Source organism: Meleagris gallopavo, chromosome 5 (assembly GCF_000146605.3).
Source record: "Meleagris gallopavo isolate NT-WF06-2002-E0010 breed Aviagen turkey brand Nicholas breeding stock chromosome 5, Turkey_5.1, whole genome shotgun sequence".
Classification (NCBI taxonomy): domain Eukaryota; kingdom Metazoa; phylum Chordata; class Aves; order Galliformes; family Phasianidae; genus Meleagris; species Meleagris gallopavo.
The window spans coordinates 33,010,900-33,030,036 of NC_015015.2; the positions used below are offsets into that span (position 1 = coordinate 33,010,900).

Sequence of the window (19,137 nt, forward strand, 5' to 3'; positions counted from 1 at the left end):
AAAAAACAGTAAGCAGAGATGGTGTACACCGTGTCTATAAATATTTTGAATTAAGAGGATTTGGGTAAATTTTCCCCAGTTCTCACCTCAGTTGTTGTTTTTTAAATGCAATGGTTCATCTTCTAATGTATGTACACTGAAGATAGGGTCAGGAGGGGGAGACTTCAGGAGAGGAAGTAATCATCTGTATAATCCACATTGTTGTATCTAAAGTGATGGTTGAGGGCTAGGAGCTGAAACAATATTTTATGAAAGTATCACGTTGAAGTTTTTGCAGGTTTCAAAATATTTAAATATGTAAATTTCAATGAAGAGACTTCAGATTTTTTGATAGCCTAATGATTTTCAGCATCTCATTTTTAGTCAAACACTCACAAAAGATGTTCAGATTGCAGTGTGAAATGGTTTCTATGGTTACAGTTGTTTCCTAGCATTTTAGTGACATCTTTTGTGAGCATTGGCTGCTTCACTTATTTGTCACTAATGTATGTGTAGAACTACTAGTTAATAGCCTTGGGCGGACAATTTTTTTTCTCTGAATGGTGATATTGTTTTTTAGAAGCATTTTTCAATAAGATGACAATGCACTATAATACAAATGGTATGTATGGTATTTTAAGATGTCAAGTTTTCAACAAAATGGTAATGAAAATTTTGCATTTCATTTAATAGCTAAATATTCATGATTTTTTCACAACATGATCAACTGAGCAAAAAAAAAAAAGAGAGAAACTGTATAATGCATAATATTGAACATCATAAGTTGAAGTACTTTTCATGAAATCTATTCAAGACTTTCCAACAAGTAGCTCTTTATAGATTTAAATGAGCAGCAATAAATGTATATAAATCTGAAAATTTAAATTAATTTAAAATATTTTGATACATGTTGTTTATATTGAACTGTGAATGAAACACATATTATGATAAATATCCTACATGTGCAGAAAAATTGTAATGACCAAAGGCCAGGCAGTTATGTCTTGTAAATGAGAGCAAAGAATAACATTTTCAGATTCATAGAGTATTCTAAGAAAACCATTTGGTAAAAAAATATTTGGATTTATATAATTTTATTTAATCAATATTAAAGTTTGAATGATGATCAGCTAAAAAGAAGTGGGTGTAGCATTATAATTTATAATTTAAATGTAATAATAAATAAATTATAATTTATATCACATCATGTTATCAATCAGTTATCAATTTTGCTATTGTCTTTAACAGAAGAGAATTAGTTCATTAGTTAATTTTGTATATATTGCCAGTGCCAGTCACCATTTATGTGATTTATGACATGATTTCCTCATTGAGTCTGTACTTAAGAGGCTGAAATGTGACCACTCTGTGCTGAGTGCTTTTTGTCAGCCAAGTTGTTGCTTTAAACTTCAATTTTTCCTATGCAAGTATAAAAACCACGTTATTTAGTACAATAAAGGAACGCTAGGCTAAGGGTCGTTTCTGCTCATAATAGAATAGAGCTATCTCTGGCTTGAATTTTAAATCTTGTACTGTCAACTCCTTCAGTATCATGTAACTGAAAGATATACTAGATTGGTTAGTGTTACTTCAAGTTACTTACTCTATTTACCTTCTCCTGCAAAGTTAATACAAGTTTATATGCAGCATCACACTTTCCAAAAGGTAGGTGTAGAATATAGGCATGATCCAGAGCAACAGAAATTGTATAGATGGTTTGCTCCTCCACTAAACATCCTGTCAGTTGGGCTGCGTTAAAAAGTAGATGGCCAGAGCAGAGCAACTTAGTTAAAATAAAAGCAGAGGACAGATAGGTCAACCATCTATGCATGTAGGTGATAAATTGTATTCCTTGCTAAAGAAAGCATTAATGTCATAAAAAAGATGAGCATCATTGTACAGAGCATCCATTCTTACATTCAAAAACAGTTAAGACAGCTAAAGGGCCACAAAAGCCTCTGGTTAAATAATGATTTCTTCTGACAAAACTTCTTGCTCTCTGCTACCTCCAAACTTTGATTATACACAGTCAAAAAGAAACCTTTCCACAGATACAGCCTCTGTCCTCAATGGAGAAAAAGAAAAAGGAAAAAAAGGTAAGAAACAATAGGAAAAAAAAATCATCTGTTTTAGATTATTGCTTCCATCCTGACCTTTGGCAAATTGTTAAATTTTTCACCTTACTGGGTTTTTTTGGACATTTGTTTAGCTAATTTTTCTCTTTGTAGGGAACTGCTATTTATTAAGATAGCTAATTGACTGAGACTTCAATTTGAGTGGTAGAATTATACAAAGTCTCTTCCTAATTTGCTTCTAATAACAACTCTTTCAGGTTTAGCAGCAAACAATTAGATTGCATTGCTATCAATTTATGACTGCTTGAGTGACTCAGAAATTCCAAACAGAGGAATCAAATGTAGTATTTACAGCTAGGATTGGCTATATGTCTTCTTCCTTACAATTTATGCATCGATTATACCAGCTTAAGTCACAGGAGTGGCTATGCCAACTAAGAGCTAATGTATTTTGTAATGCATAGAAAGCTATTTGTCTTTATGTAGCTCTCATCTGCTAACTGCTCTTTCTTTCTCTATAATCTCCAACCAAAATGATAATGCCAGCTAGAGAATAAAGCTCACTTCCTACAGGCTGTAAAAAGCCAGATCTTCATCAACTACAAAAGGTTGTGTGTATGCATGCTATTCTGCTTTTTTTTTTGCACATAAAAGGAAGTGTCTAAACACCAGAGAACAATTGCGCAAAACAAACAGTACTTCACAGGACTGTGAACCGTGTGATTTTGGATTTAATGTCCATTCATAATAGAGCACAAAGTGATTCTTTTCTGAACATCTCAAAGCACAGCCTGACCCTAGAGTAAGGTACTCTATATTCTATAGATATTGCCTACTACATGATACATAACTCCTTCTAAGATGCTTTTCTTCCAAGTGCTCTTCCAGGGAAAAGAGTGGAAGTTTCTGTAGTAATTGAAGAAGCCCTCCTGCTGGATTTTCTACCCTAACCTGTTCTTTGGAGAAAGAGAAATCTTTCTTGGGAACTTTTATTGAAGTTTTTAATGACAAATGAGATTTTTGGTTTTGGGGAGATTTACCAGCTGTTCCAATTCATCATACTTATTGGGAGTATGAGTGGAAGCACCTAAAAACCAACGATTCTCCAAATTGCTAAAGCTGCACTTCTGATCATTCTGATAAAAAACAAACAAACAAACAAACAAAGTTTCTTTGCTCTCCATTTCCTAGAGATTGAGCTTTATGATGGATATTTCTCTATCTCCTTTATCACAGGCTCTTCATGGAATAATTTTCTTTCTCACCCCAAGAGTGCAACTGTATTTTCATTCTTTTACTGCTAATAACAAGCTATGTTGTGAAGAGTTTAAGTATCCAAAGAGGAAAATTAGTTGCTCTGTCTCCATAGATTTACCTAAGGTATAACCATAACAGAGGCTATCAAGGAGGAGCAAGGGCTGCTGTCCTTGAGGCAGGTTCCTCCCGAGTATACATCAAGTCCTGTAAGACCTGGGCAGGACACTGACACCTGAGCAGGCCCTGGCCTAGGCCTGAGTTTAAATGGAGTGTATGGGCAGAGGTTAGGTTCCAAGGTGGAGCTAGTCAGGGCCATTAAGACCCTCAGTGTTACTTCTTTTCTGCATTAGGTGAACATTCAGAAGCAGTCATGTCATGTGCTTACGGACATTGAGAATTAAGAGAACTGTCTTCAGGTTAGCGTGGAAATAACCCTCAAATTACACATGACCTCAGGAGAAAGGAAATGTGATGTATCACTAAATGCTTCAATGTCCTATGTTCATGAAACCCTCTGTGTTCTGTCACAACAGGTCCTGTAACCTCAATAATAGTATCAGGAGCAATACCAGTCACAGCAGTGATATGCCTGAACTCTGTGTTACACAAAATATAAAGTGAAGAATATATTTAAAATGTCTTTCAAAATACTTTATTTTCATACTCTTACTATGGTAACTGCATTTTTGTCATATTTTTGTCACCCTTTACAAATCTCTATTTTTATTTATATATTGGTGTTTTTAAGAACGATAGCTCACTGAAGCAGTGTCCTTTCCTATTTAAAAATAGTATCTTGGGTTTTCTTAATGTTCAATGAAAGTAATTACTATCCTACCAAAGCTACTGGTAGACTGCTGGTAGAATTTTTTAAGATGTAAATGATACCTGAGAGTATAGTACGTGCTTAAAAAAGATTGGAGATTAGTCAAAAAACCCATGGAATAAACTATGAAAAATCCTGAAATCTTTATAGAAAATTTCTTTTCTCAAATGTGCTGTAAGTTTTGTTTCTGCCAAGAATTATTTTTACAAAGCTGCTTTTTACTAATGGAGAGGCCCTCCGTGATGCTGTGCCTGCTACTGACTGCTCAGGGTTTTGTTTTTCCTATTCACTATTCACACTAGATTTTGATTTGTTTTGTGCCCATAAAACTGAAGACTAACAGTCTCTGGAGCCAAGCATAGTCTCTTTGTTGGGTAGAAATAAAGCCTACAGGAGAGGATGGATGTGCTCAGCGTCCCAGCAAGTGGCTTGAGATGAAGTGATATTGGCAGGATTCAGACTGAAATTATTACAAAACATGAATGCCACATGTGCAACTGCTGCCTGGCTGTTTCCATCCTTCTCTCCTTTTGTTAAAAAGTGCTATCTTAAAAAACTTAAAAAAAAAAAATTGTAATAACCTTGATCTTGTGCCATTGCTATCTGAAAATTGCAGGGTCTTACAAATCCCAGAATGAACGATCAAGGGGGAAAATGATTGTTCTGCCAAACGTGAAGCTTTTATAATGACAGTATTATGTATTACTTCCACAGAACAAGGCTTCCATTTAGCTTAGCTTGTAAACTATCCTTACCAAGAAGTTTGATGACATACTGTCTCCTTCCCAAAACAATCTGAGAAAACTTCATTAACAATGATAATTATACAGGTCTGGCAGTTATTAATAGCTGATTGGCAGATTTTTAGTTTTATTCATTTCAGTGCAGTTGCACTAATATGAAGATACATGGGATTTCCTCTAGGTTAGGTAATCACTTAAACTGAAGAATCATTAAACTGAAGAAAAGCACTGTTTCAAGCCAGTTGCAGGCAGGATCCCCCAGTCCTGCAGATACATCTCAGTGCTAGTTATACTACCCCTGTTTGTCAATCTTGGGTTTGTCAACAAGATGTCATGCCAGTTGTGTAATGGTTTTGTGATAAGAACAGTTGGAAATTAGAATAAGATCATTTTCACCTTAAAAAGAATTTGGATTTAATTTCAAAAGTAAAAAGCTAGTACTTAGATCATTGTCTCTTGTCCTCCTTCTGTGTAATAAAGTTGGAGTCTTCTACCATAACCTTCATTATTCATGTGTCCCTAACAATAAGCACATTAATCTCAGTCATGGAGACTAAATTAAACACTTTTATTTGCCAAAAATATTTTGGTAGCAGAACAGAAGATGAAAATATCTTGATAGATATTCTATAGTCTGGAATTAGAAACAAGGGCATTACTGAAGCCTAATTGCATTCCCCGGTCCAATGAATTATTTACTGAACTGGCATTGTTATTGAAGCTCTACTGGATTCTTTAACTCTGATTCCCTTTAGGAGAAAGAACTACTATTATTTTTTTAGAAAGTTACTCATTTTGGAATTATTGCCTACTCCATCCTTCCAAAGTCTCATTTATCACTATACTCTTAGGCACGACCTTCTAGAAAACTAATTGTTCACTGTAAAGCTGGTTCTTTTTCTAGAAAATGTCATTCCTTAGCATTGCTCCAGGGAGCCAGACATTCAGAAACTGGCCTCTCAGTCCAACCTGCTTAAAGTCCTATTGTAGTAATATCCTTCAACATATCATGACAAGCGTAACAACTTAAGACTTTCTCTAATTCTGTTAGATTTTTGTTTCAGTTTGCCCTCCACTTTGAATTCTTAATCATGCACAGTCTTTTCTCTCTGAAGGTAGCTTCATTCCTAAGATGCCTTTTTTTTTTAATTGTGGCTTCCTAATAGGTACAATTGGAATCATTTTGGTGGCCAGATGTCCTTTAATACTTTTTTCCATGTCTTGGCATATATAAAATATATGCAGTCTCGAGCTTTAGTATACTCTGATACTCACTGTAATTGGTTAACAGAATCTGAATCTGTATTTCTGTACTTCTGTATACCTTCATATTTTGGCTTAAACAGTAGAAAAGTAAATTGCCTTGATTCTCACTTAGCACTTTTCAGGATGACTTGTACTGTTAATTTTCAAATGCTACAGAATTTCTGACTGAATGCAAAATGCTTGTTCTTTTTCCTTTTAAATATATATATACTAGATATATTAGATATATTTTAGTAGTTCTAAAACCCTGTCAGTGTGATCTTGCTGATTTCTGAACGCAGTGTTTAGTAAATCAACTAATTTATTTTTTAGATAATATAAAGAAAAAAGTCACACTTTGTCTTTCCTCCTTAAAAATGTATAGGTACTTTACAAGCATTTATAGAAAATAAAAGTTAAAACACAGTTGAGTTTCCAATCTGAAAACAGAAAAATTCTTATTTGTCTTCACCTTGGATTGTGAACAATTTAGATCAAATTTACAGTTTTGAATGTATAAATTTGTTCGTGTGTTAGACTTGCTCTGCATTAATCTTGTTCATAGTTTTTGTTCTTAGTTTTAAATTAAAGAATAATTTGGTAGCAAGATCCTACTTTTTCCTTCTTTTCTCCTAAACATTAGTTTCAAATTGCTTTTTTATAATTTTACTAACTTAAAAATTATGATCTGAAACATATTGTACTCTGTTCCCCTTTAAGACTCTAATGGGAGTTATTTTTGTTTGTTTCTAAGTTTTCATAATAGATATAAACTTACTGTTTCATATGATTCTACCTATGGTATAATAGGATAAATTGTGGTATAATAGGATAGATTCTAACTCTGCAGTCTATCTAAGAGTAGTTCCTATTTCTTGCTGAATTTTATGTTCATGACTATCCTTCTTTCTCTTCAGTTATACTCTTCTGATGATACAAAAATGACTCAGAATCTATCGCCAACTTTTTTTTAAAATTGAAACCAAAGACAATTAACCTCATTGACAGTAGTGGTACAGTATAATTTTAAACTATTCTATGTTTTCCATAAAATGATTGTGGAGAGATGCTGCTGTGTATCAAAACAGATATTTTAAATGTAGTTTGATATAGCTTTTTTCAAAGTACTTGCATTGAACAATTTTCAATTTTTTTTAATAAGTCATGAAAATAAATTTTTTATGCCTATTCATTCTTGCAATTTTGATTAACCACCATTATTAGAAGTGGAAAATGCTTTTGCTAAGTGCTAATCAGTCAGTAGAGTTCATGGAATGTTTTTATTCAACTATTTCCATATAACACAGAATAATAAGTTCATTAGAGCATTGATTTTTTTATTAAAGTATTTTTACAGATGCTTTTCACTTTTTAACTGTCCTGTATAGTAATATTTTCTTTTCTCCATAGTGATGACAAACAATCAACGTCATGATTTTTGAGCAATATCATGATAAGTAGAAGATGGATAAATTCGTCCATTCCAGATCAATCAGGAGGAAGAAACAAGGTAAGCCCTGTTATCTCTACTTACTATCTACTATAAAGATGTTTCTTATTCAGAGGTTAACCTGATTTGTCCTGCCTCACAGCCATTCAATTAGAAATTTCACAACACATAAACTGCAAATGAAATAGTCAACAGACTATCCTTTTTTAGTTTTTTCTGAATATTTTGATTTTTTGCTGATTTCTTCTTCCAGTGATATTTGCTTTATTTCTGATAAGTCTTTAAATACAAAGTATTTCACAAAAGACTTTAGTGATGTAATTTTACCCATATTTACACAGCATTATTCTCAAAGAAATGAAAAGTACATGAGGATATAAGTGTAATGGCTGCTTAGGCAGTTATGTCATTATTCCTTAGCTTTAACAACAGTAATTCGTTCAACTCCAATCCAAAAGACTTTGTTAAATATTTTGCTTTCATTTTTTCCCTCATCACAATAAAAAAGCTATTTCTTTAAAGTTCTCAATAGAAAGTCACAGTTCTGCAAAGTTTGAAATTGATGTGAATGAGAAACTGGGCTGACTCAGAAATGAATCAGGTTTGGGATATGCTTGGGACTTCAGGAAAGTAGCGTAGACATTTAGAAATAAAGATCATACTGTTAATCTTCCTGAGATAAAGGTGATTATGTATGTAAGACTACAGAAATGACTGGAAGTAAAAATATTAATTCATTTTAAGAATTTTTTTATCTCAGTAGCTAATCTCCATTACTTCTTGGTTGTTAATATGCATGTCTAAAGTCATACTGATTGTGTAAATTAATGGTATGAGGAAGATTAGTGTAATGTCTCGAGTTGCCATTCACAAAGCAGTCTCCTTGAGGTTCATTTGAAAATTATGTGGCTTTGGCATCAGTAGATGAAAAGGGCTGCAGTCCTTTCCAAAATGCCCGCAAAAGCAATGCAGTCAATGAGGAAGAAGTACACAAAAATTCTATTGTTAAGGTCTAGAAATATAAATGGGCACTCCGGAGAAGTTGAAGTCTTCCTAGTTGCATACTAAGAAAGATGGAAAGCACATGGGCCTTGATTCAGCTTGGAATATCAAATACTGTAATGCCATAATGACAGACATTTGGACTGTGATGTCTGCTGTCACAGAATCAAAGAATTGCAGGGGTAGGAAGGGACCTCAAGAAATCAATGAGCCCAACCCGCATGCTAAAGCAGGTACTCTGCTATAGCTCATACAAGTAGGCATCCAGACAGATCTTGAATATCTCCATAGAAGAAGACTCCACAATCTCTCTGGACAACTTGTTCTGTTACCCTTACAATAAAGATCTTCCGCGTGTTTGTATGGAACTTTTTATGTTCTAGTTTCAGGCCATCACTCCTTGCCCTGTTGCTACACATCACCAAGAGCCTGGACGCATCCATTTTCCTCCCACCTCCATTTGGATATTTATAAATATTAATCCGATACCCCCTCAGTCTTCTTTTCCTAAGGCTGAACAGACACAGGTTACTCAGCATTCTCTCATACGGGAGATGCTCCAGACCCTTTATCATCTATGTGACCCTCTGCTGGACTCCTTCTAGGAGATCCCTGTCTTTTTTGAATGGGGAAGCCCAGAACTGGAAACGGTATTTAAATGTGGTCTCACCAGGGCAGAGTAGAGGGGGAGGATCACCTCCCTTGACCTGCTGGCCACACTCTTTTCAATGCACCCCAGGATGTTATTGGCCTTCTTGGCCACAAGGGCACACTGCAACCTATTGTCCACCAAAACACTCAGATTCTTCTCCACAGAGCTCCTTTCCAGTAAGTCAGCCCCTACTTTGCATGCATGCTGTTATTCCTCCCCTTCAGCGTACTTGCTGAAATCAGGGTCCCTAAATATGATTTGGAAGCACATCTTTGTGATAATTTTACTTACCAGTGAGATCTGTAAATTTCTCAAATTAATGTACACTGAAGATGAAAATAAAGTGTGGTTTTTAAGAGGAATGTCCAATATAAAATGAGAGTACTTCAGTACAGTACTTCAGAGCAACAGAGTTTAAGGAAACGAGTTGCACTGTTACGGCTAGGGAGAACACACCACAGAAAAGAACAGGAAAAAAAAAAAAAGATACTCATGACTCCTGAGCAGTTTTATCTTTCCCTCTAAAAGGAAAATGGAAATATAACAGTGAAGTCTTCTATGGATATGTAGTTCGTTCTATTCTGAGAAAGGTACCCAGAAATATTGGCAGTCCATAGAACTGGAGCATTAAGTCTTTAACTCCCAGTGCACTACATGATATTATTATGTGAAATAATGTGAAATAAAAATCACAGGAATTATAAAACCATGACAATAGCCCATCCAAAATCATCAAAATAATCAAAACATTAATCTCTTTTTTGATAAGTTATTTTGCCTAAGCAAACAGTAATTTCATTTTTTTTTTAAATCACCTCACAGTCATGTGTATTGATACTGATTTTTTAGCAGAACCAAGAAACATTCCAGTTATCATGAATGCTAGGGTAGAAAAAAAGAAATATATTGGCTGCTGTTACTTGAATACAAATGACAGTGGTTTAACTTAGTTTCTGAGTAGTATGCTACTAAAAGTACTTAATTGTATGTAAGACTACATATATTTAATATTGATAATATTGTCATCGCATCTACATTAGATTCAGTCCACTACTAGTTATATTGTTCATTTTTATCTAAACTATAGATATCTACCAATCCCCCTCTACTAAACAGAGCAGCCGCTAGGACTCTTGATGGAAGCATTCCCAAAATATGTTGTAACACCAGTATCAAATCCTAGATTAACTTTTAATGTTTTTCTCCTCTAGTGAAGTCCCTTGAGTTTAGGAATATCCAATCTTCAAAGATAGTTTAAATAAAATTTAGTGAAATGCCAGAATTTTGCAAAATGTTGAACATATTTTTCTTTCTACTACACTCAAGATAGACAGTAAGACTGGACAATCAAATAAAAACATATGATTCAGCATTGCTGTTTTTTTCTCGGCATATAAATCATACATAAACTATATCAAATAAATCTAAAAAATTGCAAAATAGCACTTTGTAGCTGAGAATTGTCTCTGTCAAATGGTGCTATTGAGAGATTTGTATCTATTGTTCTTTATTTATTTGTATTTCTGAGGAATTGGAAGGCATTACTTTGAGAGCAACCTACATATTTGATACAGATCATCAATTTAGAAAGAGTTTTAAAACCGTTGTTGGAATGAACACAGCAGGAATCAAGGAACTGGAGATAATTTATATTCTTGCACTTCTCAACCTTTTCCCAGGATTCCTCTGCTCAGCGTCATTTTCATTCTTTCTTTTTCATCAAGGCCACTTAATTTCTCTTCAGAATTTTGACTGTTCTTCTCCAATTTTCTGTGATTCTGTGATTCTGTGAATTTTGTCTGTCATTTTCTGGGTTATTTGTACACAGATATACTCACATCCACTTACTAGCACCAAACAAACTCCTTAGTCTTCTGTTTCCCAGCAGACTTCTGTTTGGGGGTAGTATCATTTTGTTCCTATTTCTTATTCAGAAAAGAAGTAGTAACAGCTTGCTACATGTATCTTTAAAAACAAGTGACTGCCAGGTTTATCACTGTAATTCTCTCCCCAAAGTAAAACCTTATGTGTTGTCTGGGGATTAACCGTTTACATAGTTATTTAGGAAACTGAGCTGAGACAATAAAATCCATTTCACGTACAATTGCTATGCAAAGTGAAATGTGTACCCTAGGGTCTGAAAGAAGCATGGTGTTTAGGACATTTTCTTTCTTCATTGATGAGCTGTGTGAAGAACTAACCCATAGTGAAGGCCTATATTAGCTTTCGAAGGAATTTCACTCATATTCCTCCTAATCATTTTCTTGTTCTCCCTCACCAGTAAGTCACTATACTTACCAACAGGTCACGGCAGAGTCAGTTTAAAACGTCACATTAGGAAAGACAGTGGAAAGTGGACATAACTAGTTGCCTTTCATTTAGATTATCATTTGTAATATGCAGTTTCAGCAATTTACGATGATTTAATGATTTGAATGATTCCAAAGCCTTGAGATCTCTACTTCTGAATAGTTAATAATCATTGATTAAGAAGGAAAATTTATTCTTCTCTAAAATATTCACACAAATTGCTACTTTTTCTGTCAGCATCACTTGTCTTGTGCAGTGGAGTTCACAACTGTTAAGAAGATCCCTTAACTGTGTGCATAAGAAAGAGCATAGCAGTTTATTTTCCATTCACTCTCTGTTCTAAATCATTTTCAGACATAATTCTCTACCTGAGAATAGGAATCAGAGAGAAAACAGAGTTAATAAGCAGAAATAAAGATGGAGGAAACTATTTCTATAATTTGTGAAACACTACACTGTACCATTTATTGTGAACACCATAGCACATGTCATGTAATTAACAATCTTCTCTGTCTAGCCACCAAGATAGGCAGATGTAACAGGCTGACCAATTTATTACCACAGATCTTTTGATACTAGACTGATAGCAGAAAAGTTTAGAATGTTACATAGGACATTAAAATGTAAGTTCTACGTATGCTAGCATTTTTCCAAGTCTATTCATGCTGAATATAGCTTGTCTCTCAGTATAGGCAACACCATAGGAAGCTATAGCAGAGAACTGAGCAGGCTGTCAGAATTTTTCAGATAACACATGGATGGATAGACCATGGCAGTTAATTTTGGCCAATTCTGTAAGTGTCATTTTCAGGCTGCCAAAGGTATGTGTAATCTGGCTTGCAGTGCCATTATTCATCCTCAGCTTGATAAAGAAAGAAATCAGATTTTACTATTATTATCTTTCCTTAATAGAATAATTTTGGTATGTTCACAGTACATCATTCCTGCTTGCTCAGTGAAGTAGTTTAAGTCTCTCTTTTCCTCGATACAGTAGCTGAAAATAAAATGTTTATGAACATAACATCACCTCTTGTGCAGTTGAGAAATAAACATGCAGAACAGTCTCTGTTAGAGAAGGGTCTGGATCTTCTGAGTTATAGTGCTGAAGAGTAACAGTGAGAATTTTCTTCCTTCTCCTCACATTGAAGCCTTTCTTCTTCAGTCTACGACCTGCTGAATCTGCAAAACTTGAATTTATTTATAGATCTGTAAAAAAAAATCAAGATCTTTAATATGTTTTGATTGTACAGTGCATGGTACTCTTTCTTCTAGTTCCTTATAGATGTAGTTTCTTCCTTTTGTATCTTACTGATGGCTACTGAAATGCTAGGCTTGAGACTTCGGAATTAAACTTTAAAAAACTTACAATCATTGGGTGTCCCATATTTTATTTTTATCATAGATTCACTTTCAGTTAGAGATCAGCTGCAATTTTTCCTACATCACACATCTTTTGCTTTTAAAATTATTCTTCGTTAGATTTGGTCTTAAATTATCACAAAGTTTACTCAGCACTTCTTGAAAATTCTATATTTCACCTTAGTGTCTATAACTAGCAGGTGAGCTGATCTCTATTAAGTTTTATAGGAAACTACTATTCCCAGCTTTTCAAAAGGATAAATACCGTAGTTTCCAAAATAATAGCTATGGGATTTTTCTGCTGAGATACTTTTTGTTTTTAAAACTACTTTGAATTATACTCTAGAGAGATTAATCTGCATTCTGATCTTGTTTATATGAGTTCATATGCTCAAGCCCTTTTGAAAGAGGACATTGTGCACACTTTCAAATGTGTGACGTGTGTGAGAAGGCACAGAAGCCAAGTAACAATGAGGTAAAATGAAGAGAATAGACTTCTTAGCATTGCAAGTACCATCTGTTCTGTAGAAACGCATCCTCTGTGTTGGCATTGCCACAGTGGTATGACATGTGTTATTACTTTTAATCATACTTTGTGCTGAAGAAAAGTCTGGTTGTATGACAGATTCAGAGGTTGCAGACTCCTTCAGTGTTAGTGTATGAAATCCAAGACTGCTTAGAGATTCAATATTTTTGTTTCTGCTGCATAACGACTGTAGAAGAATACAACTGGGGACCAAGCTACTTAAGCACATTGTTGTATTTGTATAGAAGATGAAGAAAGCAGGCAGTATTCACATGAAAAAGATAACATTTTCATTAAATTGTAAAAAAAAAAAAGTGCTAAAGAATTTGTGATCTTTTTTGTAAAGTAAAATTTTGCGGTATTACATTATTACAATAGACAGAGAAAATGACAGAAGTTCCTCTGTCCTAACTGAGACTGTTGTTTCCAGTTTTACTAACAGTAACAATCCTTTGTTTATTAAAACAAGGAAACAGTCCATTGCATGAATCAGTCCTTACCAAGACATTTGTTGAAATGTGCTTGCATATGTAAGAAGAAAAATCTTACAGATCTCAATAACATTCCTTGTACACCATAGTAACTTTGTTTGTAAAATGCATAAAGGCTAACTTCTAATTTCTGTATTATTGCTAGCCACTGTGTGCTAATGCAGACACAAGAACTTATCCATGTAGATTAAATAGAGACATAATCCATTTCTAATATATATTGTCATTTTTAATGTTATTGCGGTATTAATAACCATGTTTTTTACTCATGTAATCACATATTCTACTTCTATTTGCAGCATACAAACAAATGTTGTATTTTGTTCTTGATTAGACCCTGCTTTTATGTCATCAGTGACAGTGACTTTTCAAGTATGGGGATATGTAACTTCTGGCTATGTGTTGTCAGATGGCTGTTACCAATATACGAAGTCCAAGGTTTTCTGATACATTAGAAACAGACTTTTGGTCTCGTGTTAGATTCAAACAGCATGGCATCTAACTCATGTTACACAGTTATGATGGCCAAAACTACAGAAGCTTGGCAATTTACTTAGGAGTTATAGTACTTTTTGGATGAGCAGTAAATATCAGAGAACTGGTTTATCTGATAAAACATTAAAATCAAGTGCTGTGTTGAATATACTCTTAAAATATCTTTTCCATGGCTATTTTTCCATTAAATATTTCTTTGCAGTCTAATATTTCAATTTAAGTGCTTATTTTGTTAATATTCTGATTTCACTTGCCCAGTCCTCCTAAGATGAGTACATTGTATAATCTAAAGTTCTTCAGCATTCTTTAGTATTCAAATTGTTTGTACAGAATTGATTGTACAGAATTAATCATAACACAGTTTTGGTTATAGAATATTGATTGCAAATGATTAATTAAAGAAAATTAGGTAATAGCAGTTTTTGTAATCATTATCATTTGTTACTAGAATAAGCTAATAAGACTGTGTTGAGAATATATGAACACTGCAAAGTGTTCATGAGTGACTCGGGAAAGGACACTGTTGGTTTATATTTCCATTCAGAATACTGGCCTACTAAATCTGAAAAAAAATTGGATGCATAATATATTTATGTATTCTGTTATGGCTCAGTCTTCAGTCATTCAGAGGTGGATGATAGAAATGCTAAATTTTGCGTGCATATTAAAGCTGATGTCAATGAACTTGTACCTCTGAAACAGCTATGTCAAATACGCAAATGAAAATGTGTTCATCACAATTACCTAATAAAATCTCAGATATAACTTTTGCAAAGACCAGATAAATATGTTTTTCTTTGAAAAAATAAAACACTTTGCTTTCTCATCTTGTGAAATCATTCCCTTTGAAATCCCTGGAATTTTCATTAGGGGAAAGAAATTACAAGGGATGCTCTGAAAGTAATGCCTCCTTTTTTATTATGTTGGCCCACAGTCAGAAGTGTATGTTGGTGGTATAGCAGTAGAGGTTGAACCTTCCCTCCAATATTCCATTACGTATCATTGCCATGCAACAGATGGCAGGAGAGGGGCAGTCTGACAAAATGGCATCTGACATAGAAGTTCATCTGAAATAAAACAGTGTCATTGAATTCCTCCATGCAGAAAAACTGGCACCCAATGGCATTCATTGATGCTTGCTGAACATTTATGCAGATGAAACAGTGGATGTGAGCACAATGAGGTAGTGGGTGATGTCTTTCTACAATGGTGACAATTAATAGTATGGGCTACAAAAAAACTAATAGTGAATAGAGAATTGGCTCTGTCAGATAGTGGTATTGAGCTCCTTGTATCTGTAGTAGTTTCCATGGAAATAAATAGAAGGCATTACTTTCAGAGCTACCTTTGTGCATTGATTTCTTTCACTTAGGATTATCAGAAAGTAGTGACTGATAAAGGAATATTAAATATCTATTTATTAAAAAAATAAACTTAAATAAAATGTAGTTTTCTACCTTTGTTGTATTTCTGAAACTTTTCAACAAGTATTTTGAATTGGAACTTTATACAAACTTTATCATAAAATGGTAATGGAGAGAGAAATTTGTCACTTTTCCGAAAAAAACATTGGCCTCCATTACAATAATTTTAATTCTAAACAGAACAGAACATGTAAAGATTTCTTATGGTAAGTTTTTTATAAACATAGAGATATTCAACTGCTTCGGGAACCTCTCATTTTTATTGTCTAGCTTTCAGATAAGTTCTTATGAGATTTATGATATGCAGTTTAAATCTACTGGAAAAATAAGTTCATGTATACTACAGGCATGCGTGAACACATCTGAACCTTTTTGATGGACTAAATCACTGCCCTTCAGGAAGAAAAGTGATACATTTTGGTCTTGAATAACTTTCTTTTACCTGGTGATAGATGCCATAGAAACAGATTCTGGACTTCCATCTTGCTCATGCATGATTTCAGTACTACTTTTTTCCGAAACATGAAATTTGTTCTTTGGGCAGAAAAAAAATTCTTACTCAATTTTTTCAGAGTTTATCCTGCAATAATAATCTTCTCATTAATAAAAACACAGTCCGTGAAACTCTGATGGATATGTAAATGAAATAATATTTCTATGTTTTGATTCCTATGCAAAACATACAGCTGCTAATCTTAGTATCAGAGGTTCCAGATACTGGCAATAGGAAATAATATCTCTCATTCTTTGTGATGGCCCTCAATATTATGTCAAGAGAGAAGCACCCAGTTAAACTGTCTGTACATCTACATTTTTCTTGCTCCTTTAATTGAACAATTTGCAGAGTGCAAATATTAGATGCCCAGCTTGACCTCCAACCCTCCCAGAAGTCAGGCCACTACATTATACACTAGTTGTAGCTTTCCCAAAATGCATGTATTACACTTACTCCAGTCCAGAGGCTGCACATCTTCTTTTGCTGTCTATTTCCTTCAGCAGAGCTTGAAAATGTTCTATTATTGAAAGAGTTAAAAAAAAAAATCCCTTTGGAAAAGCTAATTATTGCATGCAGATACTTCTTTGTGTGATCAAGGAGGGGACAATTTAATAGGCTCTGTAATACAACCAAGAACAAAATTGCTTTAAAGGAAGTCTCTTGTTGAGTGACAACTCTGTTGCCTGAGCCAATTAGGTCCCAATAAAGAGTGTTGAATTGGCTCCTGCTTTCTCATTAATTATGTTCTGTCACAGACATGGGGCTTGATTTAGCAATTTTGTATTACATTAAGATACTGAAAGGAATGGAACAAATGGCTCACTCTGATAATAGGCATTCTATACACGGTGTGACATTTACTATCCAGCTGTCCATAAGGCAGCCTAGCACTTCAGTTCAGGGGTTTATTTGTCATTGCTTCAAAGGGACACTCAGCTTTTCACAAAAAAGAAACAGAGAGGCTAATAGATAGGACAAAATGTACTGCTGATATGCTTTATTAGAGATAGGATGCTAGGGTTTTGCTAACAAGCTCATCCGTTGGGACTAAGCCGAGTTTGCTGTCAATCATCCTACACACAAAAGCACACTAGTTAACAAGGAGAAATGAATTACAGACACTTATTCCTGCCTGTGGGATCACAAATACACCAATCTGTGAAAGAGGCACAAACTCAGAAGACAAACTACATATTTGTCAATAACCTCCTAGAAAGAACCCTAGTAATTCTTTGAAGACCTTTGATTTAGCTTCCCTCTAAAATACATGTATAGGAAATGTTTTAGTTACCATGACATTTGTCCTTTGTTACTTGCACAATTTTTCATCACATTAAAAACACAAAACTGAGGAAGTCTGCAAATGTTGTACTAGGTATATGCACTGCTTTTTATATCAAACCACAGGGGGCAGCTGTTGTAGTATTCATTAATAGCAACAGAAAATTAAATCTTAAATCTTACAAACTTTAGGTTCAGACTATCATGTGTCAATGTGTAGAGTATAATCTAAGTCCCAGTTTATATCTTATATAATAATTAAAGTAGCAGGGTTTTTTTAGGTTGTGCTCATTTTTTTCACCCTCTATTATATATATACATATTATGTATGTGGGAAATTTTGGTCTATTGCTTACACTGCTTACACAGCACTTTCATGTTTAGATTCAATATGTATTTGTGAGTATGTTTATGTATGTAACTAAATATTATTCATGTGTGTATGCAAATTTAAATGTAACTATTTGACCCTGATTTCATCTTCTTATAAAAGTACTGACATTCATAATGTAACATATCCAGTGTTACTGACTTCATCTAAAATCCATAGAAAACTGGAGATTTATTTTGCAAAATGTTAGCTGCATTTGGGAAAAAAAAAATCCAAAAACAAATTCTGGATATGAAAAAAAAAAGGAGAGAGAAAAGAGGAAATGAAATAGATGTGTGTTATTGCAGAAAGAAAACTAAGGTGTGTTTTCTAGTGTATATATATTCACTGCCACCGAGGTCTTACCTAAGCTTAATCGATGATTTTTATAGTTTTCCATGTTAGGAGAATTTCCTGCAATGTTTCTTATTTCAGATGAAACACTATTTTCATACTTACTATAGGCCAGTGACTTTACCTATTTAGTAATATTTTATTTTGCCCTTTCTTGTCCCAAATACCCTGCAGATAATTAAAGTCCATCATTACCTCTTAGGATGCACACTGCTCACCCTGAGAAATTACAAGGGTTGAAGTGGGGATGTTCATTACAGAATATTGAGTACAGTCCCAAAGACTACTTATGTGCAGCCACAGGATGGACTAACATCTCAGAACTGTCAGGATTCAGAGCTCCTCCAACAAAGTGAAATAAAATAGAAGCTCCTTTGTTCTTCATTCTCCCTGCTAACTAGCAGTGCAGGTTGGGAGCGTGAAAGAGTTACTCATTAAGAAGCTGCCATAAATGAAATGGAGATGTGCTGCTTATTCTTGAATAATCAAGGAGAGGGTATACAAACTTCTGCCAGTGTCCTACACACCTTGCTCAGGCCTGGATTAGCATATATGTGTTGGTTTCTTGCCAGTACTGGCAAAGGAATGGAGAAAGGCTTTTCTACGTTAAAATCCTGGATAACAGGATTCTGTTCAGTCACAGAATTTACCAGAATCACAGAATTGTAGGGATTGGAAGGGGCCTCTGAAGATCTTTTAGTCCAACTCCTCTACTAAAGCAGGTTCTCTGAAGTAGGTTACACAGGAAAGCATCCAGGCAGGTTTAGAACATCTTCCAGAGAAGGAGACTCCACAGTCTCTC

The 19,137-nt window shown here is 34.3% G+C and overlaps 1 long non-coding RNA gene across 2 annotated transcripts in view; it reads left to right on the forward strand.

Moving 5' to 3' along the window:
* The window catches only part of LOC116216677, a 203,279-nt gene that overhangs the window by 71,747 nt on the left and 112,395 nt on the right, over positions 1-19,137 (forward strand). For both annotated transcript variants that reach the window (XR_004159934.1, XR_004159935.1), the window contains exon 2: positions 7,536-7,635. This is a non-coding gene — a long non-coding RNA (uncharacterized LOC116216677). The remainder of the gene's footprint in view (positions 1-7,535; positions 7,636-19,137) is intronic.